This window comes from Elephas maximus, chromosome 3 (genome assembly GCF_024166365.1).
Source record: "Elephas maximus indicus isolate mEleMax1 chromosome 3, mEleMax1 primary haplotype, whole genome shotgun sequence".
In the NCBI taxonomy this organism is placed as follows: domain Eukaryota; kingdom Metazoa; phylum Chordata; class Mammalia; order Proboscidea; family Elephantidae; genus Elephas; species Elephas maximus.
The window spans coordinates 73,666,746-73,685,589 of NC_064821.1; the positions used below are offsets into that span (position 1 = coordinate 73,666,746).

The 18,844-nt window shown below is 50.2% G+C and overlaps 1 long non-coding RNA gene across 1 annotated transcript in view; it reads left to right on the forward strand.

The window, feature by feature from the left end:
• LOC126072857 (uncharacterized) overlaps positions 1–1,507 on the forward strand; it is a 2,002-nt gene extending 495 nt beyond the window's left edge. Inside the window, exons 2-3 of the long non-coding RNA XR_007516585.1 lie at positions 197–375; positions 1,255–1,507. This is a non-coding gene — a long non-coding RNA (uncharacterized LOC126072857). The remainder of the gene's footprint in view (positions 1–196; positions 376–1,254) is intronic.
• The last annotated feature ends 17,337 nt before the right edge of the window (positions 1,508–18,844 follow it).

Sequence of the window (18,844 nt, forward strand, 5' to 3'; positions counted from 1 at the left end):
TGCTAAGGGCTCTTCTTATGTCACTTAATTCTCAGTGGCGCCTATAGGGTCGCACTCTACTGTTTGCACAGGAAGAGACTGCAGCGTGGAGGGATTACTTGGCTTTCCCAAGGGCCCACAATAGAGTCAGCATTTGAACTCACTCACTCTGGTATTCCTGAAATTCTAGAATTTACCTGTGCCCGTTCCTCCCCAGCCTGAGAACAATCTGGAACGATTTCTTCCTGGAGGTGGGGTGAGGGTGAGCGGCTCCAGGGCTTCCCTCCCCCACCCAGCTGGTGCACCTCATTCTGACCTGGCTGAGTGTTGTGAGCAGTGTCTGCACGAAGGGCTGTAAAGTGCAGGGGACTCTGGAGACTTGGCAGGTAGCCACAGGTAATAAAAGCTCTTGGACCACCCCCCTCCCCTCATTACCTTGGGAACATCTGTATGCCCACCACTGACCCTACCTCTGCCCCACACACCCTCCTGCCCAATCCACCCCCTGTCTGATCTTGAAATAGCAGAGGGGTGCCAACTTTTCCTTAACGTGAAGATCTTTGGAACATCAGGCAGCTGGGAGCCCCCACCCACCCTGTGACACTCTCCACCCCAAGTCCCAGTCAGAGAAACAGGGTTGAAAAGAGAGGCATGGGCCAGGGCTGCAGGCCCCCTGACATTGGGGCGGCACCCATCTTTCCAAATGAGCCCTCCCCCACACACACAGTCTGAAATTTCACCATTAGCAGGTCATTCCTTTGGGTCTTAAAGGCCTTGTGGTGTTCCAGAAGCCCCTGGAAGGGCTAATCCTTTTTGGAAGGGGGACCCCTTGCAAAGTTATCCCACAGAACCTTACATCCTCAAGATCTTCCCCTCCGACCGCAGTTTTACAGATTAAGAAACTGAGGTGCAGAGATGGGAAGAGCCTGGTGCAGATTCACACAGTGGGTCAAGAGCAGCAATAGAACCCTCATCGCCTAATACGCACCCCAGGACTCCTTCCAATGCCCCCAAGGTTCTACTTGGTCACTTTGGGAGGGGTAGGATGGGACGGGGCCGAGAGTTCTCGCTGAGCAGTGGACTTCTAACTGCCCAGGTCTCATACCCCCCGGTCTGCCTGGCTGCACAGGCTGACACCCCCACCCCATATCTCTTTCCTCAGCCACATACCTTGTCCTGGGGGCAAACCTCAGCTGGGACCTTAACCTCTTTGGGATAGGAGTGGGGAACTCCAGAGCGCCTCTCTCCCTCTCTCTGCTTTCTCTCTCCCTGCAGCTGCTCTCTGCTCCACCCCACTCGGCCCGCCCTACAAGCTGCAGCTTGGCCCCTGGGGACCTACCCCCCACTGGCCAGAGAGGAAAAGACAAGGTGAGGGGCTTGCAGGAACAGCTAGAGCCCTGTCAGGAACCACCAGGAAGGAGAGGGGTCAGATAGAGGTCACAGAGTCCACCCTCCCCGCCCTTGCTGGGGAAAAAAGGGGAGGGAAGGGTCGTGGTGGGGGCTGGAGTCCAGTCAGGAGCTGGGAAAAGGGGAGTCTCGGCGCCACCTGCTGGCCCCTCTGGGGTATATAACCCTGGATAAATTTAGAGCGTTGGGAGTGGCGAGATGGCAGTGTCTGAGGGTTTGAGATGGATCAGGCATGAAGGACGGACAGCAGGGAAGGATTCGAAAAGTTGTGGCTGCGGGAGACCAGCCTTCCCAGGCCCCAGGATGCATGGAGTGTTTGGGCATTGTCTAGATTCTGGGAAAAGTCGTAGAGCCCGGCAGCCAATGGGAACTGGCCTGTGGTGGGAAGAGCTGGGAGGAGTTAGAGGTGCCCTGGGTGGGCTTGGGAGGAGGCTGTCAGCATCAGTCTGTACACCATCCCTTAGAACAAAGCCTGACGTGCGGCAGGTGCTCAGTAAATGTTTATCGAACATGTGGAATAAATTCATTTTCCAATATTTATTTATTGAGTACCTACTATGTACTGGAGCTCCTGCATGGTGCAAATAGTTAACATGTTCTTAACATGCTGCTAACCAAAAGAATGGAGGTTCCAGTGCACCCAGAGGTGCCTCGGAAGAAAGACCTGGTGATCTACTTCTGAAAAATCAGCCATTAAAAACCCTATGGAGCACAGGTCCACTCTGACACACGTGAGGCCTCTGCGAGTCGAAACTGACTCAGCTACAACTGGTTTTTACTATTTACCAGGCAGGCTCTGTGCAATTTTCTGTAAATATGGCAGTAGGAGAATGACTGAACTCGTGAATGGGGATCTGGGTGGGGGCTGAGGGGTGAGCCTCTGTTCTCCCAGCTGCGCTGATCTCCATTGGGAGGACTCCACAGACATCTCCTAGGAGACTGGCTGGCTACTCACACGTTGGCACCTAGTGTGGTCACCAGCATTTGGACCCTCCTGGGTGCCCATAGCTGTCTAGAGTCCAGCACTAACCCACGCTGCAGATGCCCAAGCCAGACCCCAGGCAACCATTTAGAATGCAGAGGCTCCTCTTTGCAGCCTGGAGTGGTCATGACTTCTGTGTAGGGTGCCCACTAGACACACACCCTAAATCACAGGGAGGATCAGGAGAAGGGCAGGAGATTGCTTTGGGAATATAATAGGTGAGCACCTACCAAGAGCTTGGCTCTTTGCACAGGTGGTTTTGAGTCTTAGGCTGGTGTGTGTTATTCACTCCATTTCCACGTCAGGAACCCGAGGCTCAGGAAGGGAGGAGACTTGCTCTGGATCACAGAGTCAGGGGAAGAAGTGCAGGTACGTAGCTTCAAGTTCAGGACTCGACCCACTCTGCCTACTGCCTCCCGTCACTCCTGGTTGCTCTTAGGACAGGGGGTGGGGGCTCACGGATCACCAGAGGACATCAACTTTCCTTCCCCGGAGGACTTGAGGAGCTCCTTGCTCACAGAGGCTGTTGCTAAGCACAGGGCCAAGACCACAACAGGGAAGGGGCCCACCCACCCCCCAACTTCCCATGTGCTGAGCACATTACATACATAGAAGCCTCTTTGAATCCTCACAACTCTGAGAAGTTGGAAGTATTATACCTATTTTACAGATGGGGAAGCTGAGGCTCAAAGAGCCCTGGGTCATGCAGCTGGAAGATACTTGTCTGGCCTGTTTAACCCCAAAACCCGTATCACAGCAATGATTAGGCCAGCCCAATGCAATGTTTCCTAAGGGCCTGTGCCTGGCCAGCTGGGGCTGGGTGCTGAGGACACAGTGATGAACCAGACTGGTGTGAGCCCTTGAGGATCTCCCACGGGTGGGGGAGAAGGAGAGACACCCTCTTAAATTACAGAAAGGGGACCTCCCTCTGAGACAGGAGGCACCGGGGATCTACAGGTGCATAAGAGGGCATTAACTTGAGAGGAAAGCAGGGAGGGCTTCTGGGAGGAGGTGATGCCTGAGCTTAATAAGCACTGACAGGTGGTAATTTGTCAAATGAGGAGAAAGGGGCTGAGAGTAAAAGGAACAATTGACTTTGAGGCCTGGGAGAGTGTAGTGTTTAGGTGGGGGGAGGCAGAGTGTTTATGTGGGGTAGCAGGGGTAGGCGGGGTTGCCACAAGCTCTGGGCTGTGGCAGTAGGAACAGGACAAATAGGACTGGATTTGAAAGACTGTTCCGAGCTTGAAAGAGAAGTCAGGGCTAGCGAGGCCTTTATTCATTCAACAAATATTTATTGAGCACCTACTAAGTGCCAGGCACTGTGGTAGGCTCTAGGAATGCACAGGGAACAAAAGGACCAGGTGCCACCCACATGGATCTCACATTCCACTGGGAGAGACAGGCAATAAACAAGTGAGCTACTGACTAAATAAAATACCTTCAGAGACCACAGGGGCTAGGAAAACAGATGGAGTGATGTGGTAGAGAGTGGCTGGGTGTCTTAATATTAGGTAGTGTGGTCTGAGGGGATGATGTCTGAACTGAGACCTGAAGGAAGAAAAGAGGCAGGAATGAAACATGTCACCACAAGGGTGTTCCAGCCACAGGGCCAGCAAATGCAGAAGCCGTGGGGCAGGGGCCAGCTTGGCCTGTTCAGGAAGCCAAGAGAAGCTAGTGAGACTGGAGCTTGGTGGGCAGGGAGGAAGAGATGAGGGCAGCTGAAATGGGATAGCACAGGGCCTCGGAAGTGTGCGAGGGAATTGGGATGAATTTCACTCGCAATGGGGAGCTCCAGGGAGAGATGTGGTCTGATCTACATTTTAAAAGGCTCACTTTGCTGGCTCCAGTGTGCAGGCCAGACCCAAGAACACAGGAGTGAGCAGGCAAGGAGGCAGCTGCAGTTGCCTGGCCAAAAGTCCTGGGGTCTTGGCCAGGGAGTGGCAGGGAACAGGGAGAGAAGGTGGTGGAGGATTTGGGACACTTTCAGTAGGAGGCGCTGATGGTGGATGAGTGAGGAGAGATGAAAAGGGAGCAGGGTACGGTCAGCTCTGCAAAGCCCAGTTCTGAGGCTAGAAACACCTGGCTAGGCAACACTGGGCCAGTTACCCCACCTCTCTGAGCCTCAAATGGCTCCTCTTGAAGAGGAGGATAATAATAGTACCCATATCACAGAGTGGTGGAGATGATGGGAGGTGGGCAGAGAAGAGGAGGAAGAGCAAAAGGAGAAGAGAAGAGGGAGGAGGGGGAGGTAAGAGGAGGAAAGGGCAGAAGCCTTCTAATTGGGTCAAGCAGGCCTCCTCCTTCAGTTCTTCAGAGTCTACAAAGGAAATGACTCCCATCTGACAGAGCTTGGAGAGGTTGAGAATCTTGCCCAAGGTCACTGTTATGGATTGAATACAAAAAACCAAACCAAACACATTGCTGTTCAGTCGACTTCAGCCCATAGCGACCTTATAGGACAGAGTAGAACTGCCCCATAGCATTTCCAAGGAGCAGCTGGTGGATTCAAACTGCCAACCTTTTGGTTAGCAGCCAATCTCTCTCTCTGTCTCTCTCTCTTTTTTTTTTTTTTTTTAATAATTTTTATTGTGCTTTAAGTGAAAGTTTAAAAATCAAGTCAGTCTCTCACACAAAAACCCATATACACCTTGCTACACACTCCCAATTACTTTCCCCCTAATAAGACAGCCTGCTCTCTCCCTCCACTCTCTCTTTTCATGTCCATTTCGCCAGCTTCTAACCCCCTCTACCCTCTCATCTCCCTCCAGGCAGGAGATGCCAACATAGTCTCAAGTGTCCACCTGATCCAAGAAGCCCACTCCTCACTAGCATCCCTCTCCAACCCATTGTCCAGTCCAATCCATGTCTGAAGAGTTGGCTTTGGGAATGGTTCCTGTCCTGGGCCAACAGAAGCTCTGGGGGCCATGACCACCGGGGTCCTTCTAGTCTCAGTCAGACCATTAAGTCTGGTCTTATGAGAATTTGGGGTCTGCATCCCACTACCCTCCTGCTCCCTCAGGGGTTCTTTGTTCTGTTCCCTGTCAGGGCAGTCATCGGTTGTAGCCGGGCACCATCTAGTTCTTCTGGTCTCAGGATGATGTAGTCTCTGGTTCATGTGTCCCTCTCTGTCTCTTGGGCTCATAATCACCTTGTGTCCTTGGTGTTCTTCATTCTCTTTTGCTCCAGGTGGGCTGAGGCCAATTGATGCATCTTAGATGGCTGCTTTCTAGCCTTTAAGAGTTCAGACGCCGCTCTTCAAAGTGGGATGCAGAATGTATTCTTAATAGATTTTATTATGCCAATTGACTTAGATGTCCTCTGAAACCGTGGTCCCCAGACCCCTGCCCCTGCTACGCTGGCCTTTGAAGCATTCAGTTTATTCAGGAAACTTCTTTGCTTTTGGTTTAGTCCAATTGTGCTGACCTCCCCTGTATTGTGTGCTGTCTTTCCCTTCACCTAAAGTAGTTATCTACTTTCTAATTAGTGAATGCCCTTCTCCCACCCTCCCTCCCTCCCCCGTCTCATAACCACAAAAGAATGTTTTCTTCTCCATTTAAACTATTTCTCAAGTTCTTGTAATAATGGTCTAATACAATATTTGTCCTTTTGCAACTGACTAATTTCACTCAGCATAATGCCTTCCAGGTTCCTCCATGTTATGAAATGTTTCACAGATTCCTCACTGTTCTTTATCGATGTGTAGTATTCCATTGTGTGAATATACCATAATTTATTTATCCATTCATCCGTCGATGGGCACCTTGGTTGCTTCCATCTTTTTGCTATTGTAAACAGTGCTGCAATAAACATGGGTGTGCATATATCTGTTCGTGTAAAGGCTCTTTTTTCTCTAGGATATATTCCAAGGAGTGGGATTGCTGGATTGTATGGTAGCTCTATTTCTAGCTTTTTAAGGAAGTGCCAAATTGATTTTCAAAGTGGTTGTACCATTTTACATTCCCACCAGCAGTGTATAAGTGTTCCAGTCTCTCCACAGCCTCTCCAACATTTATTATTTTGTTTTTTTTGGATTAACGCCAGCCTTGTTGGAGTGAGATGAAATCTCATTGTAGTTTGGATCTACATTTCTCTAATGGCTAATGATCGTGAATATTTCCTCATATATCTGTTAGCTACCCGAATGTCTTCTTTAGTGAAGTGTCTATTCATATCTTTTGCCCATTTTTTCATTGGGTTATTTGTCTTTTTGCAGTATCATGTAGATTTTAGAGATCAGGCACTGATCAGAAATGTCATAGCTAAAAACTTTTTCCCAGTCTGTAGGTAGTCTTTTTACTCTTTTGGTGAAGTCTTTGGATGAGCATAAGTGTTTGATTTTTAGGAGCTCCCAGTTATCTAGTTTTTCTTCTACGTTCTTTATAATGTTTTCCATACTGTTTATGCCATGTATTAGGGCTCCTAATGTTGTCCCTATTTTTTTCTTCCATGATCTTTATCGTTCTAGATTTTATATTTAGGTCTTTGATCCATTTCGAGTTAGTTTTTGTACATGGAATGAGGTATGGGTCTTGTTTCATTTTTTTGCAGGTGGATATCCAGTTATGCCAGCACCATTTGTTAAAAAGACTGTCTTTCCCCATTTAACTGTTTTGAGGCCTTTGTCAAATATCAACTGCTCATATGTGGGTGGATTTATGTCTGGATTCTCAATTCTGTTCCATTGGTCCATGTACCTGCTGTTGTACCAGTACCAGGCTGTTTTGACTACTGTGGTGGTATAATAGGTTCTAAAATCAGGTAATATAAGGCCTCCCACTTTGTTGTTCTTTTTCAGTAATGCCTTATTTATCCAGGGCCTCCTTCCCTTCTATATGAAATTGGTGATTTGTTTCACCATCTCATTAAAGAATGTCCTTGGGATTTTGATCAGAATTGCATTAAATGTATAGATAGCTTTTAGTAGAATAGACATTTTTATAATGTTAAGTCTTCCTATCCACAAGCAAGGTATGTTCTTCCACTTATGTAAGTCTCTTTTGGTTTCTTGCAGAAGTGTACTGTAGTTTTCTTTGTATAAGTCTTTTATATGTCTGGTAAGATTTATTCCTAAGTGTTTTATCTTCTCGGGGGCTACTGTAAATGGCATTGATTTGATAATTTCCTTTTCAATGTTCTTTTTGTTGGTGTAGAGGAATCCAACTGATTTTCGTATGTTTATCTTGTATCCCGATACTCTGCTGAACTCTTCTATTGTTTCAGTAGTTTTCTGGGGGATTCCTTAGGGTTTTCTGTGTATAAGATCATGTCATCTGCAAACAGAGATACTTTTACTTCTTCCTTGCCAATCCGGATGCCCTTTATTTCTTTATCTAGTCTAATTGCTCTGGCTAGGACCTCCAGCACAATGTTGAATAAGAGTGGTGATAAAGGGCATCCTTGTCTGGTTCCCGATCTCCATGGGAATGCTTTCAGGCTCTCTCCATTTAGGGTGATGTTGGCTGTTGGCTTTGTATAAATGCCCTTTATTATGTTGAGAGATTTTCCTTCTATTCCTATTTTGCTGAGAGTTTTTATCATGAATGAGTGTTGAACTTTGTCAAATGCCTTTTCTGCATCAATTGATAAACACATGTGATTCTTGTCTTTTGTTTTATTTATGTGGTGGATTACATTAATTGTTTTTCTAATGTTGAACCATCCCTGCATACCTGGTATGAATCCCACGTGGTCATGGTGGATTATTTTTTTGATATGTTGTTGAATTCTATTGGCTAGAATTTTGTTGGGGATTTTTGTATCTACATTCATGAGGGATATAGGTCTATAATTTTCTTTTCTTGCGGTGTCTTTACCTGGTTTTGGTATCAGGGATATGGTGGCTTCATAGAATGAGTTTGGTAGTATTCCGTCCTTTCTATGCTCTGAAATACCTTTAGTAGTAGTGGTGTTAACTCTTCTCTGAAGGTTTGGTAGAACTCTGCAGTGAAGCTGTTGGGACCAGGGCTTTTTTTTGTTGGGAGTTTTTTGATTACCTTTTCAATCCCTTCTTTCCTTGTGTGTCTATTTAGTTGTTCTACCTCTGTTTGTGTTAGTTTAGGTAGGTAGTGTGTTTCTAGGAATTCATTTCTTCTAGGTTTTCAAATTTGTTTGAGTATAGTTTTTCATAGTAATCTGATATGATTCTTTTAATTTCAGTTGGGTCTGTCGTAATATCACCTATCTCATTTCTTATTCGGGTTATTTGCTTCCTCTCCTGATTTTCTTTTGTCAGTTTGGCCAGTGGTTTATCAATTTTGTTGATTTTTTTCAAAATCCAGCTTTTGGTCTTGTTAATTCTTTCAATTGTTTTTCTGTTTTCTATTTCGTTTAGTTCAGCTCTAATTTTTATTATTTTCTTCTGGTGCCTGTGGGTTTCTTTTGTTGCTCTCTTTCTATTTGTTCCAGTTGTAGGGATAATTCTTTGATTTTGGCCTTTTCTTCCTTTTGGATGTGTGCGTTTATTGACATAAATTGGCCCCTGAGCACTAGCAGCCAATCTCTTAACCATTGTGCCAGTGTCCCCCCAAAATATGTGTTGTAAATCCTAAACTCCTGTACCTGTTGCTGTAATCCCATCCGGGAGTCGGGTTGGAGCCCTGGGGGTACGGTGGTTAAGAGCTCGGCTGGTAACCAAAAGGTTGGCAGTTGGAATCCACCAGCCGCTCCTTGGAAACCCTGTGGGGCAGTTCTACTCTGTCCTGTAGGGTTTCTGTGAGTCGGGAGTTGACTTGACAGCAAGGGGGTTGGTTTTGGGAGTAGGATTTTCTTAGGAAACCCTGGTCGCATAGTGGTTAAGAGCTATGGTTGCTAACCAAAAGGTCGGCAGCTCAAATCTACCAGGCACTCCTTGGAAACCCTATGGGGTAGTTCTACTCTGTTCTATAGGGTCGCTATGAGTCGGAGTCGACTCGACGGCAATGGGTTAGGCACAGAAGCAAGGAAGCACAAACTAGGGCAAGACTGATGCCACCTGGAGATCGCCAAGGAACTGAGGAATAAAAGCTGAAGAGAGACATGGACCTTTCCCTGGGGCCGACAGAGAGAGAAAGCCTTCCCCTAGAGCTGGTGCCCTGAGTTTGGACTTCCAGTCTTCTGTGAGAAAATAAATTTCTGTTTGTTCAAGCCACCCACTTGCAGTATTTCTATTATAGCAGCACGAGAAGACTAAGACAGGCCCCCGCCAATCAATGTTGGCTCAATGCCTCAAACCCTGGACTCGTCTTTGCTTCCAGAGATAGATTCTCAGCTATACAACACAGTCACCCAGGTCACTCAAGAGTGGGGACAAAGACCCTAATTCAGGGGGCCCAGAAAGGGGGCGGCAGGAAGTGGATGTGGCTGAGGTAAAACCTCTTTCCTACCAGTGGAGGGTCAGCGAAAAAGAGGAAGGCCCTCAACGAGATGGATTGACACAGTGGCTGCAACAGTGGGCTCAAGCATTGTGAGGATGGCGCAGGACTGGGCAGTGTTTCGTTCTGTTGTACATAGGGTCACTATGAGTTAGAACCGACTCAATGGCACCTAACAACCACCGGGGTGGACGGACAACGGCCTGGAAGTCAGGCAGCCCTGGGTTCAAACCTCGGCTCAGCCTCTGACTGGCTGGATGGCCTCAGGCACCTATTTTCACTGGCAAAGGGTGCTGATTCAAAGTGAGGGTCCCGGGCTCAGAGACCCTCCCACCACCCACATCTTAGGTCCACCCAGGGCCTCCCTCAGCCTGAGGGAACATGGCTTTGCAGAGCCAGAGTATGGCCAGCAGAGGGCGCCCGCCTTGTCCATCGTCAACCCAGTATTGTCTAGAGCAGAACAGGCCGCAGGGACCTAGCGCCAGCTGGCTGCTCTGCCTCCTGCTTTGCTCCCTCAGACCCCGGCCCCGGCCCCAGGATGCCAGCTCTCAGGTGGGCAGACCACAGACTTAACAGCCAGGCAGAGTCTGAATCTTCCGGCTGCTGCTGCACTGTGCACAAGTCCCTGAACCTCTCTGAGCCTCCGTTTCAACAGTAGCGCCTACCTCATAGGGTTCTGTGAAGGCTCAGTGAGATCAACCACGTAGAGCACTCAGCACACAGAAAGGGCTCAGTACCCAGGAGCTACTATTTTTATTAGCAGTAGCGACAGTTGTACCATGTCTTAAAGTGCCTGGCACAAAGGGTGCCCAATCAGTGGTAGCTGTGACGATGACAGTGATGATGATGATGATGAAGGGACCCCGTAATTGTTTATCTTGAATTCCCTAATCATGAAGAATCCAGCATCTACTGATGTGGGATCCCTCCAATGACAGGGAGTTCACTGCCTCCCCAGCAGTCCGTTTTCATTGTTAGATCATCTTGCTGAAAGCTGCTTCCTGGAAGACTGCCCCCCCCACCACCCCCCAGCTCCCTGCTCAGAGTGACTTCTTGTTCTTCAGGGTCTGCCTGAGAGGCCAGAGAGGAAGTCAGGGAGTTAGGAACCTGGCAGCTGAATTCCCGCTTTTGCTGGAACGGAAGGGAACCTACAAGTGAACCCAGGTGGCACCCCCAGAAGGTAGATTCCTAGAGGGTCTTGTTCTTCTTGCTTACAGTTCCTTTTCTGCTGACTGAGAAGAAATAAAGGAAAGGAAAGCCCCCGCTGAACCTCCACCATTCCCCACTTCCCGAGAGAGAGGGGATCTGATGACCCCGAGCCGCAAGCCAAGAACACTGGGAGGCCTCAGCTCTGGTCCTCCCTGCTGCCAGCCACCCCTTTCTGTGTTTGTGGTCTCTGGGTGAGTGCTCATGGGTCTGGCATGGAGTGATCTGGTGTGGAGGCAAGAGCCCAAGACTCAGACAAACAATTCTGGGCTCAAACCTTGGCTCGGCCAGTCCTTGCTGTGTGACCTCAAGCAACTGACTTCACCTCTCCGTCTCTGTTTCCTCATTTGGTCTCTACCCTACAGTGTTGTTGTGGGGAGTACAGGAGATATTACATGTAAAAAGGAAAGCACAGTGCCCGGCACATAGTAAGTGCTCTAAAAACGAGCAGTGGGTATTATTGTAAAGTGGATGTCCCCCACTTCCCCAGGATTTCCCTGCACCTGAGTGGGCCAGAGTGGCTGTGGGCGTGGATCATGTCAGACAGGACGATGTCCTCACCCACTTCTCGGAGAACGGGCTGGGGCTTGGCTCACTGTGCATGTGCATGCATGTGAAAGGGTGTGCTTACGCATGCACTGATGCATCGGGTGGGCATGAGTGTGCATGTGTGTGTGCACGCATGTACCTAAGGCTGCCCCAGCCCAGGGATTCCCAGAGCACATGCGTACTCTGGGAATGTAACTGCACTGACTTCGGAGGCCCCTCTGTTCACTGTTACTATGGAAACAAAGAGGCAGTCCCCAGCCTCAGGGAGGGCCTCAGACACTAGAAATGAGAGGTGGCCCAGTCTTTCCAGGAAGAGAGACAGATTGGGAGCACCAGGTCCCTAGGATGGGGCAACCTTGGCCTCTAGGGGTGGGGTTCTGGGACTCTAGATACTCCTGGACCTTCAGAGATGCCTGCACCCCTCCAAGGCAGTCTGGCCATCTAGAAAAAAGGCTTGGGAGACAGAGCTGGGTCCCATCTTGAATCTGGCTCTCATTCCATTCACAGTCTCAGGCTGGGAACCTTGATCTCTTTGTGCCTCAGCTTCCTTTTCTGTAAAATGGGGATAATAATAGCAAAGATGTCACTTTGAGGACTAAGGGGCGCCTGACCCAAGCCATGGTGTTTTCAATCACCTCATTTGCATGTGAAAGCTGGATAATGAATAAGGAAGACCAAAGAAGAATTGACGCCTTTGAGTTGGGGTGTTGGCGAAGAATATTGAATATACCATGGATTGCCAAAAAAATGAACAATTCTGTCTTGGAAGAAGTAGAACCAGAATGCTCCTTAGAAGCGAAGATGATGAGACTTTGTCTCACACACTTTGGACATGTTATCAGGAGGGACTGGTTCCTGGAGAAGGACATCGTGCTTGGTAAATTGGACAGTCAACAAAAAAGAGGAAGACCCTCAGTGAGATGGATTGACACAGTGGCTACAACAGTGGGCTCAAGCACAGCAACAGTTGTGAAAATGGCACACGACTGGGCAGTGTTCATTTTGTTGTACATGGGGTCACCAGGAGTCTGTACTGACTTGATGACGCCTAACAACAGCAACAGCAGGTGCCCAGCAGAAGTCTTGAGCTGGGATATTACTTTCCCTCTCCCTGGGAGACCCTGCCTTCACAACTGTCTGAGTGGGTGCCCCTGAGCCCTGGGGTGTCACATAGCAACCTTCTTTTTTTTTTTTAGGGCAGCCTTCTTTCACACATACTGCATTCTGCAGTGGGCTGTGGGCTCCTCACAGCAGCTCTGGGAAGGGATGTTTCACAGAGCGAGAGCTGAGGCCCTAAGAGAGAAGTGTCTCCTCTAAGTTGGCACAGCTGGCCAGTGGTGGGGCCAGGTCTTCTGCCCCCTCCCTGGCGCCCAGCCCTGCACCACATGCCCAGTCCCTTGGCCCATAAAGCCACACCACAGAGGGTTTGGGGTTGTGAGGAGCAGGCCAGGAGGGCGTCACCGTGGGGCCACAGTCACTGGGAGCAGTTCTGGGAGGCAGTGCCCAGTTTATTTTCTTTTTAAAATCCTTACTCTTTAGATTTTGATGCACGTTTCAAATGTCTTGCATGGAGGTTGTAATAAACTCAGACAGAATTGTGCATAAAGTTACCAGTGAAAACACAGCCCCCTGCCCTCCATTCCACTTCCAAGAAGTAATAATTGCCTTTGCTATGAACTCAGGAACAATTTTCAAATGATCAGAACCAACAGCAGACAGACCAAGGTGAATGGGAGGAGAACACTCCCCGGAAGCAGAAATGCGTGAGACAGATCTGAATGCTTGTCTGTCAGAGAAGTTGGGAAGGGGTCACTCCTGATTTGGTGAGGAGGCAAAAGGGCAGGCCTGGCTGGGTGGCCTCAGGCAAGTCACTATCCCTCTCTGGCAGACCCCTGAGGCCCTTCCAGCTGTGAGTTGCTTTCACCAGCAGAAGGGTAGAGGAATTGTTGGGCTGGGCAAGGGTCTGCTAGGGTGGACCCCAGCTGCCTGCATTCCTCCTTCACCCAACCCCACCAGGTTAAAGCCCATATGGAGGAATTAGGGCTGGGAAAGGGTTAGGGAGCCTCCTTTCCCCGCCCTGACTTCAGGTCCCTTCATTGGGTTGGTTTTGGGAATATCCTGGTCATCTGGAGCAAGAGGAGGTGTCAGACTGGTGGGAAGTTGTTAGAAGAAAGGAAGGTGGAGGGGGTAAGAGATGAGGTGGGGGTTGGGGGCACATCATGGAGAGCCTTGAATGTCCACTTACTCTGGTAGGCAGTGGGGAGCCATAGAAGGTTATTGAGCAGGGGAGGAAGATAATCAGATTTAGAGAGACAAAAGACAGGGACGGCTGTGAGAGAAGGCCAGAGTAATAATACAGGGCAGAGCTGACTAGGGTCTGACCTGCAGGAACGGATAGGAGAGCAGGCCTGAGATATCCTCTTGTAGAAAGGGCAGGGCTTGAGGAGGAAGCAGGTAGGTGTAGGGGGTGAGGAAGAGGGAGGAGTCCTGAATGGCAATGGAGTCTCAGGCTGTTTTGTAGTTGGAGGGGGACCCAGAGGCAGGGCAGGCTGGAGGTGGAAGGTGATCAGTTGGATATTAACTGGCTGAAGTCTGAGGTGTCTGTGGGCATGTGGAAGCAAGTCCATGAAGCAGCTGGAAATGAAGGTTTTATAGAGAATGAACCAGAGGGTCAGGGAGGTTGTTTTTGCCAACTTTCCAAAAGCTAGAAAAGGGCTACCTCAGAATTAAAAAAAAAAAAAGCTTTCATTTTAGTCTATATTATCTAAAAAAAAAACTAAGCATCGTATAAATACAAAAATGACCTTTAGTCAGCGGAGCAAGGGCGGGGGTTTGGGGACTATGGTTTAAGGGGACTTCTAAGTCAATTGGCAAAATAATTCTATTATGAAAACATTCTGCATCCCACTTTGAAATGTGGCGTCTGGGGTCTTAAATGCTAACAAGCGGCCATCTAAGATGCATCAATTGGTCTCAACCCACCTGGATCAAAGGAGAATGAAGAACACCAAGCTCACACGATAACTATGAGCCTGAGAGACAGAAAGAGCCACATGAACCAGAGACTTACATCATCCTGAGACCGGAAGAACTAGATGGTGCCCGGCCACAACCGATGACTGCTCTGACAGGGAACACAACAGAGAACCCCTGAGGGAGCAGGAGAACAGTGGGATGCAGACCCCAAATTCTCATAAAAAGACCAGACTTAATGGTCTGACTGAGACTAGAGGAATCCCGGCGGTCATGGTCCCCAAACCTTCTGTTGGCCCAGGACAGGAACCATTCCCGAAGACAATTCATCAGACATGGAAGGGACTGGACAATGGGTTGGAGAGAGATGCTGATGAAGAGTGAGCTACTTGTATCAGATGGACACTTGAGACTGTGTTGGCATCTCCTGTCTGGAGGGGAGATGGGAGGGTAGAGAGGGTTAGAAACTGGCAAAATCGTCACCAAAGGAGAGACTGGAAGGAGGGAGCAGGCTGACTCATTAGAGGGAGAGTAAGTGGGAGTATGTAGTAAGGTGTATATAAGTTTATATGTGAGAGACTGGCTTGATTTTTAAACTTTCACTTAAAGCTCAATAAAAATTATTAAAAAAAAAATGACCTTTACAGGTGGAAGTGCAATGATTTCTTTTAAAAATATTGTTGTAAAAATATAACCCTATCAGAACTTGAACCTGTACCTATCGCCCTCTAACACCTGTGACCTCACATAGAAGAATCAACTAAGATGCAGCCCCTTTCCCTGTTCCTTGGGGTCCTCGACTTCCCTGTCCCTAGGGCTCATATGCCTTTATCTAGGAGTTGAGGCTTTTCCTGGGGGGCACTGCAGCCTTCCTCTGCAGCAGAGCCTAGCAGCCTCAGGGCATCTGCGACCAGAATCTTCAAGCTTGAGCTTATCCTCTACAGAGGGACCAGTCCCAGACGGTCGCAGCCTTCCCCATCTATCAACACCAGGGATTCCCTACCAGCCACCTGCAGCCGCAGGCAAGAGTAACAGCCAGCATTAACTGAGCGCTAACCACATGCAGGCCCAGCGCCAGGTGCCTCACAGGCTTCATCTCACTGAATCCTCACAACAGCCCATTTTGCGGAGCAGAGAACCAGCGGAGGCTGCAAGAGGTGAAGGGTCTTGCCCCCTGCTGTGGGGATGGGGTGAGGGTGAGGGTGAGAATTCAGCTCTACAAGGCTGCTGTGTGACCTGGGCAGCTGGGGCAGTGGCAGTGCTCTAAGCCCCATATGTGAATGAAGGTTGGCTCGAGGGTTCCCAAGCCCACTGGGGCTCTGGCTTCAGGTCTGCAGTCCTGGCTCCAAGGACCTTTCCCCCCACCCTGCCACTTCCACATTCTGTTCCAAGTCACCCAACTCCCTTGGGAACAGCCAGGGCCGCCCCTCCCCCTCCCAGGCTGTGCTCCTGGCAGCAGTGCGGCCCTGGGCTCTGGTCCGGGGGTGGTCCCTGGTGGGGAAGGGAAGGGCAGGAGCTGGATTGGGCCGGCTGGGATGCAGGAGCATCTGGGAGACTCCCAGGCCCCCAGCTCAGGGCCCATTGTCTTCTAGGCTGGGGTGGGCCTGGCCTTTTAGAAAGGGGTGGCTTGAGGTTTTAATCACTTTATCAATGTTTGCTTGTGTAATCCAGCCCCGAGATGCTTTTCCCTCCATCTGTCCCCACCATCTGCTCCTATCAGGATTTTCCAACCCGTTTGGGACCAGGAGGGGAGTGTGGGGGCTGGGCCTCTGTGGGGGTTGGGGAGGGGCTACCTCCAGCTACTTCCTGAGGGCCTTCCAGGGAGGGGCCTGGGCTTCTGAGTCACACAGAACTGGGTTTGAATTCTGATATTGTCACTTTCTTGCTGCAATACCTCCCTCACACAGGTGACTTCACCTCTCTGAGCCTTAGTCTCCACTCCACATCTGTAAAGTGGCAGTAACATTACTGACTCCTCCGGATTTGTGAGAATCAAATGAGCGGATGCACACAAAGCATCCTGCATATAGTAGGTGCTCAAGAGATATGTGGCCCTTCTCCACTCATGCCCCACTTGTTTTTCTCTCTGCCATCAGAGAGTTGGTCTGTCCCTCTTTAGTGGTGGAGGAGGGCAGCCACCCAGGTTTCTGTCCCCCTCACCTGACTTCTTACATGCTAGGGACCTCCCCTCCCCTGGGACTTGCTCTGTTTTCCATGGACTCTGCGCACTGCTCTGCTCTGTCACTAAACCCCAGCCATGTCTCTCCCTCCTTCCTGGACGCCTCAGTCTAGGATGGGAGGGGGCTGAATATCAGCAGGGAGCCCCGCCCAACAGGCCTTCAGAGAAGGCAAACCTGGGGGTTCCTGGAATGCAGAAGCCCCCTGCGTGTATGTGGCTGTCCAGAATTTCAGGCCTGAGGGGTCCAGTGAGGAAGTGAGCAAGGCCTCACTTGTCTTGTCTATGGGGTTCCTCAGCCAGGAATTCACTGGAGAATGTCAAAGCATCAGTCACCTGTCTAAACTCTCTGCTCAGAAAGGGGAAGAGATGTGCTCTAAGTCTTCTCGACCAGCTGGCCCTCTGCCCCCTGTTCTCTGGGCTGTCTTCCAGAGCACGGGGTCTCAGGCCAAGGGCCCTGGTGTGCAATGTGGGGAAACTCAAGGCTCCCTCTTTGGCTCAGGGGGGACTCCTAGTGTTTCTCAGGCAGGGAAGGCAGAGGTGACAGATGGGAAGTAGCCAGCAGAGCCCACCAGGGCCCAAACTCTGCCCCCAGATCCTCCCTACTCATTCTGGGTTCAGGGTATGTCAAAGGAAGGTCGGGGTGCCTGGTGAGGAGAACTCGTAGCCCCATCTTCCGAAGCCCCCATCTAGAAAGGAGTCAGGACTCAGACTGGGGCTCCTGAGAACTGGGCACTCAGAGTCACCCTCACAGAGAAAAAACAACAGTGGGGAGGGGGAATGGGCTCCTTAAGGGCCCAGCCAATCTGTTGGCCTGGAGGTGAGGCTGGGGCCTGAAGTGTGGAGGAAGAAGAGAGGGGGGCTGAGCAGCCTTGTGGGGGGAAACTGAGACCTATGAAGATGGAGAATGGGGGTGAAGGAGCCCCTCCCCCTGTCCCAAGCACAGCAGGCCGTCCTGGCTGGTGGGGAGGTGGCAGAGAGCACTCCAGGGATGTGGGGTAGGGGCTAAGCAGCAAGGCTCACCCCGCCCCCAGGTCCTCACGCACAAGGCAGCTGGGAACCTCCCCCACACGTCTGTCGTCTCTCACGCCTCCACGGGGGTCCCAACACCCGAGCCAAGGCACACAGAGGAGCCAGTGTTCCTGAGGGCCCAGCTGTCTCTCGCCTTCCATCCAGCAAGGCTCCCCAGCCCCTTCAGTGAGACCTCCCTCGCTTGCCCCCAAGCAGGAAAGACTAAGGCTAGACTTTGACCACCTAGCAGACTTGGTCTGGGAACCCAATGTGGAGATTTGGCCTGAGCCCTGGGAGCCAGGGGGGTCCATACTGCTGCCACCAAAAGAGTGCTGGACTGGGAGACGCCTTCCAATCAGATGGCAGATAGGAACAGAAGCCATTGGGCCACCCTGGTCAACTCTCACCCTGAGACAACCCCCTCCTCGCACCCTTGCCCCCTCCCTTCTTGTAGTCTGTTCTTGATGTAACGGCCTGAGTGAGCTGCTGACCTAGAAGTCAGACTCTGTCACTCTTCTCAAAGCCCCTGAGCTTCCGGTGTAACCTGGAATAAAATCTAAAGTCATTGGCGTGGTCCCCAAAGCTCCTGATCTGCCACCATCCTGACCCACCCCCAGCAATGCTGATCCCGACTTTTTCTTTTTCAGATACACTTATCTGATACACTACAGAGCTGTATATTATATCCATGATTTATTGTTCCCTGCTGCAAAGCCACTGCCTAGAACAGTGCAGGATGCAGGAGTCGTGCTTAATAAACAGCTGTGGAATGCATGAATGAGGGCATGGGGATTCAAGTGCAGGCCCTCCACTGGCCAGCCATGAGACCTTAGGAAAATCACTTAACCCCTCGAAGCCTCAGTTTCCTCATCTGTAAAGTGGGGACAATAAGGACCACCTCTTAAGAAGTATGAAAGAACAACATTCCAACCCAGGATGTGGGGATTGTTGCTGGAGGCTGGGGAGGGGGATGCAGCCCCCACACTGGCAGGAGGAGCAGCAACCGGGGGTCGGTGATTCTGGAGAGGGGTTGTCCTCTTTGCAGGAGGCTGGGCTACCCACCTCAGAGTCCCCAAGACTGGAGATACTCCCCGGCCCCTACCTATCACAATCCTGCTCCGGCAGAGCTGGAGAGGGAAGGGGGGGAGTTTCTTCACTGGGGAGAAAGTGGGGAGGAGCAGTTTACATCGATATTAAGAAGTGGGATTTATT